General features: G+C 47.6%; 1 non-coding gene across 1 annotated transcript; it reads left to right on the forward strand.

Moving 5' to 3' along the window:
* Positions 1 to 18,106: 18,106 nt before the first annotated feature.
* On the forward strand, positions 18,107 to 18,180 carry trnat-ugu. Its single transcript has one exon. It is a non-coding gene; the product is annotated as a tRNA-Thr (tRNA).
* Positions 18,181 to 21,931: the final 3,751 nt, after the last annotated feature.

Consider the following 21,931-nt stretch of genomic DNA (forward strand, 5'->3'; position numbering starts at 1 on the left):
AACATCTCAAGGATGATCAATGGAAACAGGATGCACCGGAGCTCAAATTTCGAATCTCATAGCAATACTTATGTAAATACAGTATTTATATTTTTGCAAAAAAGTTCTATAAACCTGTTTTCACTTTGTCATTACAATTGAGAGCATCCTCTCGGGCTGTATCACCGCCTGGTATGGCAACTGCACCGCCCACAACGGCAGGGCTCTCCAGAGGGTGGTGCGGTCTGCACAACGCATCACCGGGGGCAAACTACCTGCCCTCCAGGACACCTACAGCACCTGATGTCACAGGAAGGCCAAATAGATCATCAAGGACAACAACCACCCGAGCCACTGCCTGTTCACCCCGCTATCATCCAGAAGGCGAGGTCAGTACAGGTGCATCAAAGCTGGGACCGAGAGACTGAAAAACAGCTTCTATCTCAAGGCCATCAGACTGTTAAACAGCCATCACTAGCACAGAGAGGCTGCTGCCTACATACAGACTTGAAAATCACTGGCCACTTTAATAAATGGAACACTAGTCACTTTAATAATGCCACTTTAATAATGTTTACATATCTTGCATTACCTATCTCATATGTATATACTGTATTCTATACTATCTATTGTATCTTAGCCTATGCCACTCTGATAATGACATCCATATATTTATATATTCTTATTCCATTCCTTTATTTAGATTTGTGTGTATTAGGTTTTTGTTGTAGAACTGTTAGATATTACTTGCTAGATATTGCTGCACTGTCGGAACTAGAAGCACAAGCATTTCGCTACACTCGCAATAACATCTGCTAACCATGTGTATGTGACCAATACATTTGATTTGATTTTACACAGATCATACACGTAACATTAGCTCGCAAGCCAGCAAGCTAACATTAGCTAGCTAGCTAACAGTATGCTTGAACTTGCAATGAAAACGACTTTCTGACAAAATTAGAAACTTATAATATCTGAAAATGTAGCTAGACTCTTTTACCCGTATACTGGATGAACGCCTCACGGCAGACTGGAACAATTTAACTCTGTTTTGTTTGTAGCTACCTCTTGTTTGGCTAGCGTTGTGTCAAGTCACTCCGGTTCACAGTGACCGTGGCGTGTGCAGGAAGTAGCCCATTACAACTTTTTCCAACTGATCTGTGGATAGCGCCTGCTAAATTCAAGGCATCAATGTTGTTGAGAAAAGTAGCAAAACTTTTGTAGTTCTCGATGGCTAACGTTATATCTTTCAAAAACGCGACGGTAGAAAGGACTATCAACACATACTGAGCAGCTCACGTTATAGACAGAAGCATGCTACATGGCAGACCAATCCAAACTCATCTCCCGGCATGTCCAGCCCATCCATTATCTCAGCCAATCATGGCTAGCAGGAAGGTTGCTGTCTTTTTCCATGGCTAAACCAACTAGCCTCGTAATTTAACAATGTCATTCACATTTACAGATGTAATACAAGTTCGAGAGAGAGAGAGAGAGAGAGAGAGAGAGAGAGAGACAGAGACAGAGACAGAGACAGAGACAGAGACAGAGACAGAGACAGAGACAGAGACAGAGACAGAGACAGAGACAGAGAGAAAGAGGAGAGAGACAGAGACAGAGAGACAGAGACAAAGAGGAGAGAGACCGAGACAGAGACAGAGAGAGAGGAGAGAGACAGAGACAGAGACAGAGACAGAGAGAAAGAGGAGAGAGACAGAGACAGAGACATAGCAGAAGAAGGTGGCATCTTCTCCTCCAGCCCCATCAGTGTGTATTCATGTCCTCGCCAATAGCAGCATTCTGGTACATGGAATGGAAGACAGAGAGGTCAGCACAGTGCAGAGCATTGAGTTTCCCCTGCAGACTCAGACCATTCCAGTGCTGCCGTAGCTGCATCCGTCTGATACCGAGGATTGTTGTCCTGGATGTAGGATGACAAGTTCCTTCATGGGTGGCAGAAGCCTAAATGACAACACAGTGGTCTGCCACAATTGCATCAGACGCAGTCACTGACTGAGTCTGTGTGTCAGTCAGTGTCCATCTGAGCTCCACTCTAGTCAGTGTCCATCTGAGCTCCACTCTAGTCAGTGTCCATCTGAGCTCCACTCTAGTCAGTGTCCATCTGAGCTCCACTCTAGTCAGTGTCCATCTGAGCTCCACTCTAGTCAGTGTCCATCTGAGCTCCACTCCAGTCAGTGTCCATCTGAGCTCCACTCCAGTCAGTGTCCATCTGAGCTCCACTCCAGTCAGTCTCCATCTGAGCTCCACTCCAGTCAGTCTCCATCTGAGCTCCACTCCAGTCAGTCTCCATCTGAGCTCCACTCCAGTCAGTCTCCATCTGAGCTCCACTCCAGTCAGTGTCCATCTGAGCTCCACTCCAGTCAGTGTCCATCTGAGCTCCACTCCAGTCAGTCTCCATCTGAGCTCCACTCCAGTCAGTGTCCATCTGAGCTCCACTCCAGTCAGTGTCCATCTGAGCTCCACTCCAGTCAGTGTCCATCTGAGCTCCACTCCAGTCAGTGTCCATCTGAGCTCCACTCCAGTCAGTGTCCATCTGAGCTCCACTCCAGTCAGTGTCCATCTGAGCTCCACTCCAGTCAGTGTCCATCTGAGCTCCACTCCAGTCAGTGTCCATCTGAGCTCCACTCCAGTCAGTGTCCATCTGAGCTCCACTCCAGTCAGTGTCCATCTGAGCTCCACTCCAGTCAGTGTCCATCTGAGTTCCACTCCAGTCAGTCTCCATCTGAGCTCCACTCCAGTCAGTGTCCATCTGAGCTCCACTCCAGTCAGTGTCCATCTGAGCTCCACTCCAGTCAGTGTCCATCTGAGCTCCACTCCAGTCAGTCGCCATCTGAGCTCCACTCCAGTCAGTCTCCATCTGAGCTCCAGTCCAGTCGCACAGGTCATTGAGGTCTGGCCAGTCAGAACAGAGTCCAAAGCCCGCAGCAAAAGTGTCCAGTTTTCCCCTTGGCCCAGGAAGTTGTCCTCGGTGTCCGTGGCCAGTGGGACCTTCCTCCTCCGTACGCCCAGAAGGAAGGAGGCTCTGGCTAACTTCCAGTCAGTCTGTAAATCCACTCGACATTCAGGACACCCAAACGCCCTCTCTGGCTCAGGAAGATAACGTCAACTGTGTGTGTGTGTGTGTGTGTGTGTGTGTGTGTTTAAGTAAGTTTAGCCACTTTAACAGCTTTTCCATGGGCACGCTGTTTTTTATGCCAACCCTAAGTTGGATTGGTTCAGTCAGCTGCTTCCCACAGATAATTTGGGAGAAAAAAGGCTTGTTTGGTGGGGAAGTCAAAACATCTACCTCCTTGAGGGTGAAAATGTAAAATGTATCTTGTTGTACCGTTTCCATAGTTTCACACCAAGGGGGCATGGTCAGCGGTACACTATCAGGCAGGGCTTGGCATTATAGTAGCAGGGGGCATGCACTATTGTTCACAATAATGTCAATCGCTTTAGATTTGCGATGTTGCCATAGGTATGCCATTTTCTCCCTGCATACCTTTCTCTGCCCTCTTTCGCATTGAGTCCCACCGACTGCTTGAACTGTATACTAAATAAAGAGCAGCTGCGACTCGATCCAGGAGGTCCCCGTCACCTCCGCTGGGTAATCCTCGAAGACTCCAACACCATCATTAAGTTTGCAGACGACGCGACAGTGGTAGGCCTGATCACCGACGACGATGAGACAGCCTACATGGAGGAGGTCAGAGATCTGGCAGTGTGGTGCCATGAAAACAACCTCTCCCTCAACGTCAGCAAGACAAAGGAGCTGATCGTGGACTACAGGAAACAGAGGGCCGAGCACGCCCCCATTCACATCGACGGGGCTGTAGTGGAGTGGATCGAAAGCTTCAAGTTCCTCGGTGTCCACATCACTAAGGACGAATCATGGTCTAAACACACCAACACCGTCGTGAAGAGGGCACAACAATGCCTCTTCCCCTTCAGGAGTCTGAAAAGATTTGGCATTGGCCCTCAAAAAGTTATACAGCTGCACCATTGAGAGCATCTTGACTGGATGAATCACCACTTGATATGGCAACTGCTTGGCAGCCAACCGCAAGGCGCTACAGAGGGTAGTGCGTACAGTCCAGTACATCACTGGGGCCAAGCTTCCTGCCATCCAGGACCTTTATACCAGGCGGTGTCAGAGGAAGGCCCTAGAAATTGTCAAAGACTCCAGCCACCCAAGTCATAGACTGTTCTCTCTGCTACCACACGGTAAGCGGTACCAGAGCACCAAGTCTGGGACCAAAAGGCTCTTGAACAGCTTCTACCCACTAGCCATTAGACTGCTGAACAGTTCATCAAATGGATGCCTGGAATATTTCCATTGACCCCCCCTTTTTTTGCCACCGACTCTCTTACACCGGCTCTATGCACACTCACCGGACTCTACCCGCACACTGATACATACTACACTGACACTCCAACTCTCACACACACACTATTCACATATGCTGCTGCTACTGTTTATTATCTATGTATAGTCACTTTTACCCCTACCTACATGTACATATTACCTCAATTACCTCGACTAACCTGTACCCCCGCACATTGACTTGGTACCGGTACCCCCTGTATATAGCCTCATTATTGTTATTTTATTATTTTAATTGTGTTACTATTCATATATTATTATTATTTTATTGTGTTACTATTTCTATATTTTATTTTGGCCATTTCCTTTTCTAACTGTCTAACTGTCTAACTGTCTAACTGTCTAACTGTTTAACTGTTTAACTCTGCATCGTTGGGAAAGTATGAAAAAAGTATGCACTCACTAACTGTAAGTCGCTCTGGATAAGAGCGTCTGCTAAATTGACTAAAATGTAAAAGGGCTCGTAAGTAAGCATTTCACGGTAAACTCTACACCCGTTGTATTCGGCACATGTGAAAAATACATTTGATTTCTCAGGGATCCGTGCAACATATTTCAGGAGTGGAGCTCCGAAAGGTCTCCCGTCCCGATGTTTTGCAGAAAAGTCACATTCAGAATAGCCGCCGCTCTATTCCATTTCCCCTGAGGAGTAAACGTTTGTCTTCTCCTGGAGCAGTTTAATGTCTAGGATTTTTCTGGGCTCTCTCGTGAGTCTGGAATTGTTTCATGATGTGACAGCTGGCGTTCATACTGGGCCAAATCTGGCCAGGTATCCCCGTCCGCCAGGTGAACTGGGGCTGGGTCGTTCCACTGCTGCTGGTAGGACTCGGATACTGAGTAGAGCTGGTTTGAAAGATGATTTTAGGGACATGGCAAAAGTGTCCAAAACATCATTAGACGTTTTCTGCATTAACACACACACACACACACACCCTGATTATACTCCCACAATTTGACGCTGTACTCTCCATCCTAATGACACTGAGGGATAGAGGTGTGTGTGTGTCCACAGTATCGTTGGTAAAAAAAAAAATGAATTGTGCATTTGTACTTGCATGGCGGGAAAGAGACCACCTTTGCATGCTGATTTCTTCCTAACTGTACTGCTGTCTCAGGTCATTATAGCCTATTAAATATACATTCAGGGGGCTAATACTGTCTACTACTACATGGGGATAATCTGTCCACAGATATTCTAACAATGTAATACAATAAGGAATTTGAATTGGTTTAATGAGCAGATGATATTCTAACAATGTAATAAAATAAGGAATTTGAATTGGTTTAATGAGCAGATGAGCCAACAGGAAGGACGACAGGAAAGAGCTTGTTTCTCTGATTATATCAACAATGCAGGAAGGATGACCACTCAGGAGAGGAGGGGAGGATAGGGAGAGAGGAAGAGGGGAGAAGAGGATAGGAAGAGAAGAGGAGGATAAGAAGAGGAAGAGAGGAGAGGGGGATCGGAGGAGAGGATAGGAGTAGAGGATAGGAGGAGAGGGGGACAGGAGGAGAGGATAGGAGGAGAGGATAGGAGGAGAGGGGGACAGGAGGAGAGGATAGGAGTAGAGGATAGGAGGAGAGGATAGGAGGAGAGGATAGGAGTAGAGGATAGAGGAGAGGATAGGAGGAGAGGGGGGACAGGAGGAGAGGATAGGAGGAGAGGGGGACAGGAGGAGAGGATAGGAGGAGAGGATAGGAGTAGAGGATAGGAGGAGAGGGGGACAGGAGGAGAGGATAGGAGGAGAGGGGGACAGGAGGAGAGGATAGGAGTAGAGGATAGGAGGAGAGGATAGGAGTAGAGGATAGGAGGAGAGGATAGGAGGAGAGGATAGGAGGAGAGGATAGGAGGAGAGGGGGACAGGAGGAGAGGATAGGAAGAAAGAATAGGAGTAGAGGATAGGAGGAGAGGATAGGAGGAGAGGGGGACAGGAGGAGAGGATAGGAGGAGAGGATAGGAGTAGAGGATAGGAGGAGAGGATAGGAGGAGAGGGGGACAGGAGGAGAGGATAGGAGGAGAGGGGGACAGGAGGAGAGGATAGGAGTAGAGGATAGGAGGAGAGGATAGGAGTAGAGGATAGGAGGAGAGGATAGGAGGAGAGGGGGACAGGAGGAGAGGATAGGAGGAGAGGGGGACAGGAGGAGAGGATAGGAGTAGAGGATAGGAGGAGAGGGGGATAGGAGGAGAGGATAGGAGGAGAGGATAGGAGTAGAGGATAGGAGGAGAGGATAGGAGGAGAGGGGGACAGGAGGAGAGGATAGGAGGAGAGGATAGGAGTAGAGGATAGGAGGAGAGGATAGGAGGAGAGGGGGGACAGGAGGAGAGGATAGGAGGAGAGGGGGGACAGGAGGGAGAGGATAGGAGGAGAGGATAGGAGTAGAGGATAGGAGGAGAGGATAGGAGGAGAGGGGGGACAGGAGGAGAGGATAGGAGGAGAGGGGGCAGAGGAGAGGATAGGAGGAGAGGATAGGAGGAGAGGATAGGAGGAGAGGGGGACAGGAGGAGAGGATAGGAGGAGAGGGTGATAGGAGGAGAGGAGGGGGGGATAGGAGGAGAGAGGGATAGGAGAATAGGAGGAGAGGAGAGGGGGATAGGAGGAGAGGATAGGAGAGGATAGGAGTAGAGGATAGGAGTAGAGGGGGACAGGAGGAGAGGATAGGAGGAGAGGGGGATAGGAGGAGAGGAGGGGGGGATAGGAGGAGAGGGGGATAGGAGGAGAGGATAGGAGAAAGAGAGGAGAGGAGGAGAAGAGGACATTAGTAGTGTAGAAGTGAATGAATAGGAGGACAGGCCCTGTGATAGACCAGCATTCAGGGGGTGAACTGGTACATCAAGCTGCCTCACTCTACAGAAACAGGAGATAGGCTCCTGCCCTATGGGCCGTTATGTCTCAGACATATGAGTAAATCAATACGATGAGAGGAGGAAGACACAAGAGTAGAAGTAATTGTCACAAGGATAATCCATAAATAAACACCCTCCACCTAGTCTTTTATGGCCTATAGTTTTCGTATAAGATAGAATTCCAATTATTATTGAACAGTATATGATTTCCCGCTTTAATATCCTGGGTAGAGTTTAAAGACAGCTAGGGGAAATATAACTGCTCATCGACAAACACCACAATATCTACAGTACAGATCCAATATCTTGTAATTCATAATAAACACCACCATTCACTACAACTGGAGATTAAAAGGTACCCACATGAAAAAAATACTACAGTTTTTACTTTAGAATAATACAGTACTTAACTTTTAGAACCAATTCTAGGTAAACTTTAAAGACCGCTGGAATATAGAATAGAATATAGAATATAGCTGCACAGCATCATCTAGGTGAAATGTAACGTTTTTACTAAACAGGAGATCATTTCCTCCTTTAATACATATCTCGGGTGAACAGTAGTTAAGTAGGCCTTTAAAAAAGACCGCTATGGGAGAATTTAGGGCTAACTGCAGAACAAAAACACAACAACAACACAACAATAACAACCCAACAACAACACCACAACAACAACAAGATAACTGGTCTCTCTCTTCTTCAGCAGCTATGTGTCAAGATTAAAAGTCTCTCTCTCGCTCGCTCCCCATCTCCATCTCTCTCTCATCCAAATACAGTCTCCTCAGATTCTGAGTGTACTATGATCAATTCACAGTTTACCTGAAACCCTGTTACACCCTACCATCAGCCCTGCGCAGTACACAGCACTACCAACAGATAGCAGACCCACTCTGTGGGCAGTGAAGTGTAGCAGACGGTCACAGTGCAAATCAAATGAAATGTTATTTGCCACATGCGCCGAATACAACAGGTGTAGACCTTACAATGAAATGCTTACTTATAAGCCCTTAACCAACAATGCAGTTTTAAGAAAATAAAAAAAGTGTTAAATAAAAATGAGCTAAGTAAAAAATAAAAAAAAGCAAATAATTAAAGAGCAGCAGTAAAATTAAATAACAGTAGGGAGGCTATATACAGGGGGTACCGGTACAGAGTCAATGTGCCGGGGCACCGGTTCGTCGAGGTAATTGAGGTAATATGTACATGTGGGAAGAGTTAAAGTGACTATGCATAAATAATTAACAGAGTAGCAGCAGTGTAAAAAGATGGGGTGGGGGTGCAAATAGTCCGGATAGCCATGATTAGCTGTTCAGGAGTCTTATGGCTTGGAGGTAGAAGCTGTTAAGAAGCCTTTTGGACCTAGACTTGGCGCTCCGGTACCGCTTGCCATGCGGTAGCAGAGAGAACAGTCAATGACTAGGGTGGCTGGAGTCATTAGGGTGGCTGGAATTTTTAGGGCCTTCCTCTGACACCGCCTGGTATATAGGTCCTGGATGGCAGGAAGCTTGGCCCCAGTGATGTACTGGGCCGTACGCACTACCCTCTGTAGTGCCTTGCGGTCGGAGGCCGAGCAGTTGCCATACCAGGCGGTGATGCAACCAGTCAGGATGCTCTCGATGGTGCAGCTGTATAACTTTTTGAGGATCTGAGGACCCATGCCAAATCTTTTCAGTCTCTTGAGGGGGAATAGGCTTTGTCGTGCCCTCTTCACGACTGTCTTGGTGTGTTTGGACCATGATAGTTTGTTGGTGATGTGGACACCAAGGAACCTGAAGCTCTCAACCTGTTCCACTACAGCCCCGTCAATGAGAATGGGGGTGTGCTCAGTCCTCTTTTTTCCTGTAGTCCACAATCATCTCCTTTGTCTTGGTCACGTTTAGGGAGAGGTTGTTATCCTGGCACCACACGGCCAGGTCTCTGACCTCCTCCCTATAGGCTGTCTCATCGTTGTCAGTGATCAGGCCTACCACTGTTGTGTCGTCGGCAAACTTAATGATGGTGTTGGAGTCATGCCTGGCCATGCAGTCATGGGTGAACAGGGAGTACAGGAGGGGACTGAGCACGCACCCCTGAGGGGCCTCCGTGTTGAGGATCAGCGTGGCAGATGTGTTATTACCTACCCTTACCACCTGGGGGCGGCCTGTCAGGAAGTCCAGGATCCAGTTGCAGAGGGAGGTGTTTAGTCCCAGGGTCCTTAGCTTAGTGATGAGCTTTGAGAGCACTATGGTGTTGAACGCTGAGCTGTAGTCAATGAATAGCATTCTCACATAGGTGTTCCTCTTGTCCAGGTGGGAAAGGGCAGTGTGGAGTGCAATAGAGATTGCATCATCTGTGGATCTGTTGGGGCGGTATGCAAATAGGAGTGGGTCTAGGGTTTCTGGGATAATGGTGTTGATGTGAGCCATGACCAGCCTTTCAAAGCACTTCATGGCTACAGACGTCAGTGCTACGGGTCGGTAGTCATTTAGGCAGGTTATCTTAGTGTCCTTGGGCACAGGGACTATGGTGGTCTGCTTGAAACATGTTGGTATTACAGACTCAGTCAGGAACATGTTGAAAATGTCAGTGAAGACACTTGCCAGTTGGGCAGCGCATGCTCGGAGTATACGTCCTGGTAATCCGTCTGAATGTTGACCTGCTTAAGTCTTACTCACATCGGCTACGGAGAGTGTGATCACATAGTCATCCGGAACAGCTGATGCTTTCATGCATGCTTCAGTGTTGCTTGCCTCGACGCGAGCGACGCGAGCATAGAAGTGATTTAGTTCATCTGGTAGGCTTGTGTCACTGGGCAGTATTGACTCTTTCCTGTTTGATGGTTCGTCGGAGGGCATAGTGGGATTTCTTATAAGCTTCCGGGTTAGAGTCCCGCTCCTTGAAAGTGGCAGCTCTATCCTTTAGCTCAGTGCAGACGTTGCCTGTAATCCATGGCTTCTGGTTGGGGTATGTACGTACGGTTACTATGGGGACGACATCATCGATGCACTTATTGATGAAGCCAGTGACTGATGTGGTGTACTCCTCAATGCTATCTGAAGAATCCCGGAACATATTCCAGTCTGTGCTAGCAAAACAGTCCTGTAGCTTAGCATCTGCGTCATCTGACCACTTCCTTATTAACCGAGTCACTGGTGCTTCCGGCTTTAGTTTTTGCTCATAAGCAGGAATCAGGAGGATAGAATTATGGTCAGATTTGCCAAATGGAGGGCGAGGGAGAGCTTTGTATGCGTCTCTGTGTGTGGACTAAAGGTGGTCTAGAGTTTTTTTTCCTCTGGCTGCATATTTAACATGCTGGTAGAAATTAGGTAAAACAGATTTAAGTTTCCCTGCATTAAAGTCCCCGGCCACTAGGAGTGCTGCCTCTGGATGAGCGTTTTCCTGTTTGCTTATGGCCTTATACAGCTCATTGAGTGAAATCTTAGTGCCAGCATCGGTTTGTGGTGGTAAATAGACAGCTACGAAAAATATAGATGAAAACTCTCTTGGTAGATAGTGTGGTCTACAGCTTATCATGAGATACTCTACCTCAGGCGAGCAAAACCTCGAGACTTCCTTAGTATTAGATTTTATGCACCAGCTGTTGTTTACAAATATACACAGACCTCCACCCCTTGTCTTACCGGGGTCAGCCATTCTATCCTGCCGATGTAGCGTATATCCCGCCAGCTATATGTTTTCCATGTCGCCGTTCAGCCACGACTCGGTGAAACATAAGATATTACAGTTTTTAATGTCCCGTTGGTAGGATAACCGTAATCTTAGGTCGTACAAATTATTTTCTAATCGGATTGATGGAAGAGGCAGTTTACTCGCTCGCCGTCGGATCCTTACAAGGCACCCCGACCTGCGTCTCTTTCTCATGCGAATGATGGGGATTTGGGCCTTGTTGGGTGTCTGTAGAATATCCTTCGCGTCCGACTCATTGAAGAAAAAAATATTTGTCCAATACGAGGTGAGTAATCGCTGTCCTGATATCCAGAAGTTATTTTTGGTCATAAGAGACGGTGGCAGAAACATTATGTACAGAATAAATTACAAATAACGTGAAAACACACACATAATAGTACAATTGGTTAGAGAGCTGTAAAACGGCAGCCATCTTCTCTGGCGCCATCATGCAGCCTCTCCTCTTCTTTCAGGAAGTACCCCCAATTTTGTGATATCCAATTGCGAATCAATTATGATCTTGTCTCATCACTGCAACGGGCTCATGCGTCCTCCGAAACATGACCCGCCAAACCGCGCTCCTTAACACCCGCCCGCTTAACCCGGAAGCCAGCTGCACCAATGTGTCGGAGGAAATACCATTGAACTGACGACCGAAGTCAGCCTGCAGGCGTCCGGCCCACCACAAGGAGTCGGTAGAGCGCGATGAGCCAAGTAAAGCACCCCCGGCCAGACCCTCCCCTAACCCGGACGACGCTGGGCCAATTGTGCGCCGCCCTATGGGACTCCCGGTCACGGCGGCTGTGACACAGCCTGGGATCGAGCCCGGGTACTGACGCCTCAAGCAGTGCAATGCAGTGCCTTAGACCGCTGCGCCACTGATTGTAAAAATAATATCTACTGTAACTCCTCCACCGTGTGAATGTGTACCTTCAAAAACCAGGGTTCACAGGAAATACACTGCATCAATGACCAGGACAAACAAATGCACACACACACACACACACACACACACACACACACACACACACACACACACACACACACACAACATAATGAGTTATCTGTTGGAAATCATTTAATTAGACTAGTCACATCTTGCGTTCCAAATGGCACACTATTCCCTACATAGTGCACTACTTTTGAACAGGACCAATGGGACTCTGGTTAAAAGTAGTACACTATTTAAGGAATAGGGTGTCATTTGGAACGCAAGATGTGACTAGTCTAATTAAATGTCATTTGGAACGCACCCACAGAGAGAAAGAAAAGACTGCTATGCTACGGTAGGCTTCACTTAATACCACACCGCTCTGCGCTCACTCCCTGGAATTATTTCACTGATTTCTCATTATATCGTCACTAATAGTGAACAGACCAGCTTACTAGGTGAGGAGAGTAAAATCGTGACATAATCCACTTGAACGCCACCATGACGGCAATGTTTATTGTATCTGACATTGTGTGTGTGTGTGTGTGTGTGTGTGTGTGTGTGACTTCCTCTTTGAGACAAGGAGAACAGAACAGGTGAAAGGGCCTCGGTGTGTCTCGGTCAGCAATATACCTCACATACAGCCTCAGGCTAGGAGATAGCCTTCTGTAACCACTGATCTCTGAGCTCTTCAAAAATGCATGGGTCTTTTAGCGCAACAACTTCATTGGCTGTTACCACAAGAGTTACTACCTAAATACTGGGACGTGAGTTGAAAGACGATTGAGGGCCAGTTCTCAGGGCCATACTACCCCTATCCCTGGACTGAAAAGCACATTAAATAGAGATTCTCCATTTGAAAGCAGTTTTCCGTTCAGGTGTAGGCGTGTGGTCGTCCAGGAAACCAGACATGTGTATAAGTTCTTGTTATGTATCCATGCAGCACGATAACCCTGGTTACTGCCCTGATGGTTGAGTTTTAGTGAGGTCCGGAAGGTCTTCACACATTATTCGAATATGACTTATGACTCTGTATTAATATCAGTGATGTATTGGTAAAAAAAGGTGGGTAATTGATAAGACAAAAACAACCACCGATATAAAAGAAAAACGTATGACATTTATAACTGTACTGTTTGCATTTTGATTGCATTTTAAAGTCTGCCTTCAGGGAAGATGAGCCCACGTTTTACATTTTAGTCATTTAGCAGACGCTCTTATCCAGAGTGACTTACAGTTAGTGAGTGCATACATTTTTTTTTTCTTCATACTGGCCCCCCGTGGGAAACGAAACCACAACCCTGGCGTTGCAAGCGCCATGCTCTACCAACTGAGCTACACGGGGCCTATAGGGAAGATGGGCCTATAGGGAAGATGGGCCATGTCGAGATGTTCATATTGAAATAAAACAAATTAAATTCCTAACTTGTTTGTTAAGATTAGTACTGATTTTCTCTGGGGACCCCACATGGGGCCCCGACCCCAAGTTTGGGAACCACTATACTAACCTCTGTCTGCTCTGCCTCAGCCTCACCACATCACTGTCTGTCTCCGTAGCCTACTCTCTGTAAAGCAAAGTTATTATGAGAATTTAGTAGAACTTGATCCTGCTTAGGTAGGCTCCATTTAAAGGTTAATTTCTTACTTCAATTACATTTACATCATTTAGCAGACGCTCTTATCCAGAGCGACTTAGTTAGTGCATACAAAATTTTTATTTTTTTCATACTGGCCCCCCGTGGGAATCGAACCCACACCCCTGCCGTTGCAAACGCCATGCTCTACCAACTGCGCCGCCCCATTGGTCTCCCGGTTGCGGCCGACTACAGCAGAGCCTGGATTCTAACCAGGATCTCTAGTGGCACAGCTAGCACTGCGATGCAGTGCCTTAGACCAGAGCCAGAGCCAGAGCCCTTCAACTTTACTGCAATAGAAGTCTCTGCCGGCAGCTAGCCATCCGACCGACTGACTGACATGCATAGCTATAAGCACTACCAGTTGTGCACTCATTCTTCAAGAGCGTTTTTTGTTTAGGGGATGTCTGTAGAGACGGCAGGAGTCACGGGACGGTTTTAAAATTGCCTTTGGTCCGGCATCTCGCAAACACACTGTCAGCAGCGCCTCTAGTTTCAACTACTTCTCCAGTGAGCCGACTCAGAGAGAGAGAGAGAGAGAGAGAGAGAGAGAGAGAGAGAGAGAGAGAGAGAGAGAGAGAGAGAGAGAGAGAGAGAGAGAGAGAGAGAGAGAGAGAGAGAGAGAGAGAGAGAGGATGTGCTGCTAAAATGGCAACTCCGGGGGGACGCAGGCGAACGTAACGAACAAACACGGTTCATGTTTCCACTCATTCGCAAAGAGTAATGCGCGATTAGAACTCATTAATAAGTGCTCAGAGCTTTGATCAACGCCGGAAGTAATATTTAGATGTTGACCCATCATTGATTTTCTTTGTGTACACATTTTATTTTCAAATTAGAACAGAGGAGGTCTGGACTTCGGTGTCTTCATAGTTATGTCCATGTTAACTATAGCGGTCATCGTGCATACACCCACATCGACTATGGTCTCGGTGCACAGAGTAGAGGAGTGATAGTGCACGTTAACCATAGCAGCATGTAGATTTCAACTTTAATCAGATTTATCATTATGCACCCACCATGGGTGCATGAATTGTGTGTGTGTCCGTGTGTTGTGTGTGTGTCTGTGTTGTGTGTGTGTGTCCGCGTGTGTCCGTGTGTTGTGTGTGTGTCCGTGTGTTGTGTGTGTGTCCTGTGTTGTGTGTGTGTCTGTGTGTTGTGTGTGTGTCTGTGTGTTGTGTGTGTGTCCGTGTGTTGTGTGTGTGTCCGTGTGTTGTGTGTGTGTTGTGTGTGTGTGTCCGTGTGTTGTGTGTCCGTGTGTTGTGTGTTGTGTGTGTGTCCGTGTGTGTCCGTGTGTGTCCGTGTGTGTCCGTGTGTTGTGTGTCCCTGTGTTGTGTGTTGTGTGTGTGTCCGTGTGTTGTGTGTGTGTCCGTGTGTTGTGTGTGTGTGTCTGTGTGTGTCCGTGTGTTGTGTGTGTGTCCGGGTGTTGTGTGTGTTGTGTGTGTGTCTGTGTGTGTCCGTGTGTTGTGTGTGTGTTGTGTGTGTGTCCGTGTGTTGTGTGTGTTGTGTGTGTGTTGTGTGTGTGTCCGTGTGTTGTGTGTCCGTGTGTTGTGTGTGTGTCTGTGTGTGTCCGTGTGTTGTGTGTGTGTCCGTGTGTTGTGTGTGTTGTGTGTGTGTGTCCGTGTGTTGTGTGTGTGTCTGTGTGTTGTGTGTGTGTCCTGTGTTGTGTGTGTGTCTGTGTGTTGTGTGTGTGTCTGTGTGTGTGTCCTGTGTTGTGTGTGTGTCCGTGTGTTGTGTGTGTGTCTGTGTTGTGTGTGTGTCCGTGTGTTGTGTGTGTGTCTGTGTTGTGTGTGTGTCCTGTGTTGTGTGTGTGTCCGTGTGTTGTGTGTGTGTCCGTGTGTTGTGTGTGTGTCCGTGTGTTGTGTGTGTGTGTGTGTGTGTCCGTGTGTTGTGTGTCCGTGTGTTGTGTGTTGTGTGTGTGTCCGTGTGTGTCCGTGTGTGTCCGTGTGTTGTGTGTGTGTCCGTGTGTTGTGTGTGTGTCTGTGTTGTGTGTGTGTCTGTGTTGTGTGTGTGTCCGTGTGTTGTGTGTGTGTCCGTGTGTTGTGTGTGTGTCCGTGTGTTGTGTGTGTGTTGTGTGTGTGTGTCCGTGTGTTGTGTGTCCGTGTGTTGTGTGTTGTGTGTGTGTCCGTGTGTGTCCGTGTGTGTCTGTGTGTTGTGTGTTGTGTGTGTGTCCGTGTGTTGTGTGTGTGTCTGTGTGTTGTGTGTGTGTCCGTGTGTGTGTCCGTGTGTTGTGTGTGTGTCCGTGTGTTGTGTGTGTGTCCGTGTGTTGTGTGTGTTGTGTGTGTGTGTCCGTGTGTTGTGTGTGTGTCCTGTGTTGTGTGTGTTGTGTGTGTGTCTGTGTGTGTCCGTGTGTGTGTCCGTGTGTTGTGTGTGTTGTGTGTGTGTCTGTGTGTGTCCGTGTGTCCGTGTGTTGTGTGTGTTGTGTGTGTGTTGTGTGTTGTGTGTGTTGTGTGTGTTGTGTGTGTGTCTGTGTGTGTCCGTGTGTGTCGTGTGTTGTGTGTGTTGTGTGTGTGTTGTGTGTGTGTGTCCGTGTGTTGTGTGTCCGTGTGTTGTGTGTGTGTCCGTGTGTGTCTGTGTGTGTCCGTGTGTGTCCGTGTGTCTGTGTGTGTCCTGTGTTGTGTGTGTGTCCTGTGTTGTGTGTGTGTCCGTGTGTTGTGTGTGTGTCCGTGTGTGTGTCTGTGTGTTGTGTGTGTGTCCGTGTGTGTGTCTGTGTGTTGTGTGTGTGTCCGTGTGTTGTGTGTGTGTCCTGTGTTGTGTGTGTGTCTGTGTGTGTTGTGTGTGTACACTATTGAATAGTACTATTCATGCATGCGTTTCAGTGTATTATGTCCTGTCTGTTGGTTATCGTATAGCCTATACATAATGGATGAAGTCAGAATCATCATCATCATCATCACTTCTGCATGAGTTATTAGACTTTGATGTTTATCAAATGAGAATTGTATCTATCCCTAAGGAATACAGTATATGAAAACTAGATAAAAACAGGACACCAAACTAGATAAACTGCCTCTAACAGACTGTTGAAGATGTATTTACTTGTGTTTGTTAAAATAATCATCATCATTTTACATGAACAGCCTGGAGATGCATGTGGGCTTCTAAATCATCAACAACAACAACAACATCTGCTTTTACCTCACAGAAACAAACAAACAAACCAAACAAAGTGTCATATTGCCTACCATACAATTATGTTAAACTTTTCATGTTGGCAAGAGCATCATAGCAAATTAACAACACCATTTATTTTATTCTAGGCCATCGTGATATTGACATATTATAGGGTGTTCCCCCACTCAGCCCAGAGTGGGTAAAAACGCGCTTTGGTGATAAAATTTCACTTCCTTATGTTACAAAATACATTTTACCAAGACAAATATGATTCTTCATGTTCTGAATCGTTCAGTGGGGTCTTTCTCTAACATATAATTAGCATTTTATCCCAAAGGTTGGATTTCGTAACCCAATACATCCTCCATTGATTTAGTTATCCTAGGTTTGGCCATCCTACAAAAGGGTAAAAACTTTTAAACGGATTATGATAAAGACATGAGATGTATTTTACCCATTGGCCTAAATATGCGTTTGTGATTGGACACACTACACATTACTAGAGGCATTAAACATAGGACTGGAGCATGTTGCATTATAAGCTATAGCTGGATCTGCATTACCACAACTATAATTAGCCCAGCTCTTACCATAGCTGGTAATGCATGGAATTGGATAGGTTGAATGGGTTTAGTAACCACCTAGGGTTAAATGCTCCAACATTAATGTCATTACTAAAGTGGATGCCTCGGGGGGACTTACTTAACGTACGCCTCGGGGGACTTACTAACGTACGCCTCGGGGGACTTACTTAACGTACGCCTCGGGGGGGACTGACTTAACGTACGCCTCGGGGACTGACTTAACGTACGCCTCGGGGGACTTAACGTACGCCTCGGGACTTAACGTACGCCTCGGGGGACTTAACGTACGCCTCGGGGGGACTTAACGTACGCCTCGGGGGACTCAACGTACGCCTGGGGGACTTAACGTACGCCTCGGGGGGACTTAACGTACGCCTCGGGGGACTTAACGTACGCCTCGGGGGACTTAACGTACGCCTCGGGGGGACTTAACGTACGCCTCGGGGGACTTAACGCACGCCTCGGGGGGACTTAACGTACGCCTCGGGGACTTAACGTACGCCTACCAAATGGCATCCTATTCCCTATGTAGTGCACTACTTTAGACCAGAGCACAATATGAAAACACAATTTCCCCCTCCACTTCTAGCTCATACCATTCATAGAAAAACACAAAAACATTATCACAGAAAGTATGAAGTAGGAGCTTTTTCTCCCCGAACCATTTCCTGAAGGCATTGTTGTAGATATGACAGAGACTAATCCTAGAGGCACAGATTCCACTCCTGCCTGGAGGACCTGATTGGCTGGCTTTATACTGTCATGACGTTTCTATTGGTTCTATTGAAACAGGCAAGCTACATCATGCACAGGGATATTCAGGTAGGAGGGGAGGCTATTCAGGTAGGAGAGGAGGCTATTGTAGGCAGTCATTGTAAATAAGAATTTGTTCTTAACTGACTTGCCTAGTTAAATAAAGGTTAAATAAAAACAAAATATTCAGTTGGGAGAGGAGGATATTTAGCCTCCTGTAGCTCAGTTGATAGAGCATGGCGCTTGTAACGCCAGGGTTGTGGGTTCGATTCCCACGGGGGGCCAGTATGAAAAATGTATGCACTCACTAACTGTAAGTCGCTCTGGATAAGAGCGTCTGCTAAAATGACTAAAAAATATATATAGTAGAGGAGGGTATTCAGGCAGACAGGAGAGGAGGGTATTCAGGCAGACAGGAGAGGAGGGTATTCAGGCAGACAGGAGAGGAGGGTATTCAGGCAGACAGGAGAGGAGGGTATTCAGGCAGACAGGAGAGGAGGGTATTCAGGCAGACAGGAGAGGAGGGTATTCAGGCAGACAGGGAGAGGGTATTCAGGCAGACAGGAGAGGAGGGTATTCAGGCAGACAGGGAGGGTATCAGGCAGACAGAGAGGAGGGTATTAAAAAGGTATTCACAACAAGACAGAGAGGGGTATAGCAGACAGGAGAGGAGGGTATTCACAGGGTTCAGGGCATTGTATGACTGATGAAGGGAAGGCTACTATAGTTCATTATTTGAGAGGTGAATCCAAATCCAAGCCAATTCTAAATCTGCTATATTATTTTTAAAAAATTGGCTCTGTAAAAAGGGCTGGATAGTGGAGAGTAGTGAGCAGCTCTCAGCTGTATTAAAACTGCCTGGACATCGCCGCTAGGCTGGACAAGATGATTGTACCGTCTGTGGTTTGGTTGGCACAGTCCTGACCAGCAGTGCTGCGTCATTCATTCATCCTCATTCCCTGGCTACTAGTTCATTCGTTCCACACTTTCAACAATAGCATTCTGCACATCCTGATTTCTCCAAGTGGTACACGTTCCTGGAACGTCTTCATTAAGTCCATCAACCAAATCAGACAATGTGCAAGATTTTGAAGCGACCCAGGACCGACACAGTGCACAAGACGATTCCAATGCTTCACACCTTTGTCATTTTCCATTAAGCATTCAGTCCAAACAAGCCGCTACGCTATGCCTGTCAAACACAGTGCACCAGGTGAGAGGAAGGAGGACGAGGCGTGAGAACACACTGACAGACAAAGTAATTAGATAACTAATGAACTGAGGGCGTTACATAAGAGCTGCTTCCTACTGATCTCTCCTGTACACAGAATCAGTCTTACAGGTTGCTTTCAGTTATACGCACCATTGTGTATGCACCGTCTAGGCTGGTTTAAAAAGATAAGCATTTCGCCACACCCGCAATAACATCTGCTAAATATGTATACGCGACCAATAACATTTAATATTATTTGATAGGGTGGTTTGATAGGCTGCTCAAATAGAGACAGCTTTCAATCTTATGCCTTCTATTTCTCTGTATAGAAGCCCGTTTATGAGGGAGCTCCGAGAAGCTTCTTACTACCTCGGCAGCTGGGTGAAACAGGGGAGCTGGCTGCTTGTCTTCCCCAGTTAACATCCACCCTGATGGGGTTGACAGTCAGTGACAACAGGCCTCAAGCAGACCAGCAAGAGGATAACACACAGTCACACGTGTTCACGCACGCACCACACACACATTGAGAGATGGAGATGGATGGTTCAATTCTGGAGTGAAAGGAGTAATATGTGAATAGAGAGAGAGAGCGAGAGAGAGGCGAGAGAGCGCGGGGGGGGGCACTGTGGAATATCTGTCAGACCATGTTTATTGTTGTTGAGTCGCCTGTTGTGTTAGTTCTCGCAGGGTCAAGACAGGTTTTATCAAGTGAAATACATTTGCATTGAATGAAAGGAGTAAGATGTGCCGGGAGAGAGAGAGAGAGAGGAAAGAGGAAGGAGTAAGATGTGCCGGGAGAGAGAGAGGGAGGAAAGGAGTAAGATGTGCCGGGAGAAAGAGAGAGGGGAAAGAGGAAGGAGTAAGATGTGCCGGGAGAGAGAGAGAGGGGAAAGAGGAAGGAGTAAGATGTGCCGGAGAGAGAGAGAGGGGAAAGAGGAAGGAGTAAGATGTGCCGGGAGAGAGAGAGGGGAAAGAGGAAGGAGTAAGATGTGCCGGGAGAGAGAGAGAGGGGAAAGAGGAAGGAGTAAGATGTGCCGGGAGAGAGAGAGAGGGGAAAGAGGAAGGAGTAAGATGTGGCCGGGAGAGAAAGAGAGGGGAAAGAGGAAGGAGTAAGATGTGCCGGGAGAGAGAGAGAGGGGAAAGAGGAAGGAGTAAGATGTGCCGGGAGAGAGAGAGGGGGGAAAGAGGAAGGAGTAAGATGTGCCGAGAGAGAGGGGAAAGAGGAAGGAGTAAGATGTGCCGGGAGAGAGAGAGGGGGGAAAGAGGAAGGAGTAAGATGTGCCGGGAGAGAGAGAGGAAAGGAGTAAGATGTGCCGGGAGAGAGAGAGAGAGGGAGGAAAGGAGTAAGATGTGCCGGGAGAGAGAGAGAGGAGAAAGAGGAAGGAGTAAGATGTGCCGGGAGAGAGAGAGAGAGGGGAAAGAGGAAGGAGTAAGATGTGCAGAGAGAGAGAGAGAGAGGGGAAAGAGGAAGGAGTAAGACGTGCCGGGAGAGAAAGAGAGAGGAAAGAGGAAGGAGTAAGACGTGCCGAGAGAGAGAGAGAGAGAGAGAGAGAGAGAGAGAGAGAGAGAGAGAGAGAGAGAGAGAGAGGAGAGAGAGAGAGAGGGAGAGGAAGGAGTAAGATGTGCCGGGAGAGAGAGAGAGGGAGGAAAGGAGTAAGATGTGCCGGGAGAGAGAGAGAGAGGGAGGAAAGGAGTAAGATGTGCCGGGAGAGAGAGAGAGAGAGAGAGGAAGGAGTAAGATGTGCCGGGAGAGAGAGAGAGGGGGAAAGAGGAAGGAGTAAGATGTGCCGAGAGAGAGAGAGAGGGGGAAAGAGGAAGGAGTAAGACGTGCGGGAGAAAGAGAGAGGAAAGAGGAAGGAGTAAGATGTGCCGAGAGAGAGAGAGAGAGAGAGAGAGGAGAGAGATGAGAGAGAGAGAGAGAGAGGGAGAGGAAGGAGTAAGACGTGCCGGGAGAGAGAGAGAGAGGAAAGAGGAAGGAGTAAGACGTGCCGAGAGAGAGAGAGAGAGAGAGAGAGAGAGAGAGACCAGGAGAGAGAGAGAGAGAGAGAGAGAGAGAGAGAGAGAGAGAGAGAGAGAGAGAGAGAGAGAGAGAGGAAGGAGTAAGATGTGCCGGGAGAGAGAGAGAGGGAGGAAAGGAGTAAGATGTGCCGGGAGAGAGAGAGAGAGGGAGGAAAGGAGTAAGATGTGCCGGGAGAGAGAGAGAGGAGAAAGAGGAAGGAGTAAGATGTGCCGGGAGAGAGAGAGAGAGAGGAAAGAAAAAGATGTGCCGGGAGAGAGAGAGAGGGAGGGAGAGATGTGCGGGAGAGAGAGAGGGAGGAAAGGAGTAAGATGTGTCGGGAGAGAGAGAGAGGGGAAAGAGGAAGGAGTAAGATGTGCCGGGAGAGAGAGAGGGAGAGGAAGGAGTAAGATGTGCCAGGAGAGAGAGAGAGAGAGAGAGAGAGGAAGGAGTAAGATGTGCCGGGAGAGAGAGAGAGAGGGAGGAAAGGAGTAAGATATGCCGGGAGAGAGAGAGAGGGGAAAGAGGAAGGAGTAAGATGTGCCGGGAGAGAGAGAGAGAGGAAAGAGGAAGGAGTAAGATGTGCCGGAGAGAGAGAGAGAGAGGAAAGAGGAAGGAGTAAGATGTGCCAGGGAGAGAGAGAGAGAGAGAGAGAGAGAGAGAGAGAGAGGGAAAGAGGAAGGAGTAAGATGTGCCGGGAGAGAGCGAGAGGGAGGAAAGAGGAAGGAGTAAGATGTGCCGGGAGAGAGAGAGAGGGAGGAAAGGAGTAAGATGTGCCGGGAGAGAGAGAGGGGAAAGAGGAGGGAGTAAGATCTGCCGGGAGAGA

Source organism: Coregonus clupeaformis, chromosome 10 (assembly GCF_020615455.1).
Source record: "Coregonus clupeaformis isolate EN_2021a chromosome 10, ASM2061545v1, whole genome shotgun sequence".
In the NCBI taxonomy this organism is placed as follows: Eukaryota; Metazoa; Chordata; class Actinopteri; order Salmoniformes; family Salmonidae; genus Coregonus; species Coregonus clupeaformis.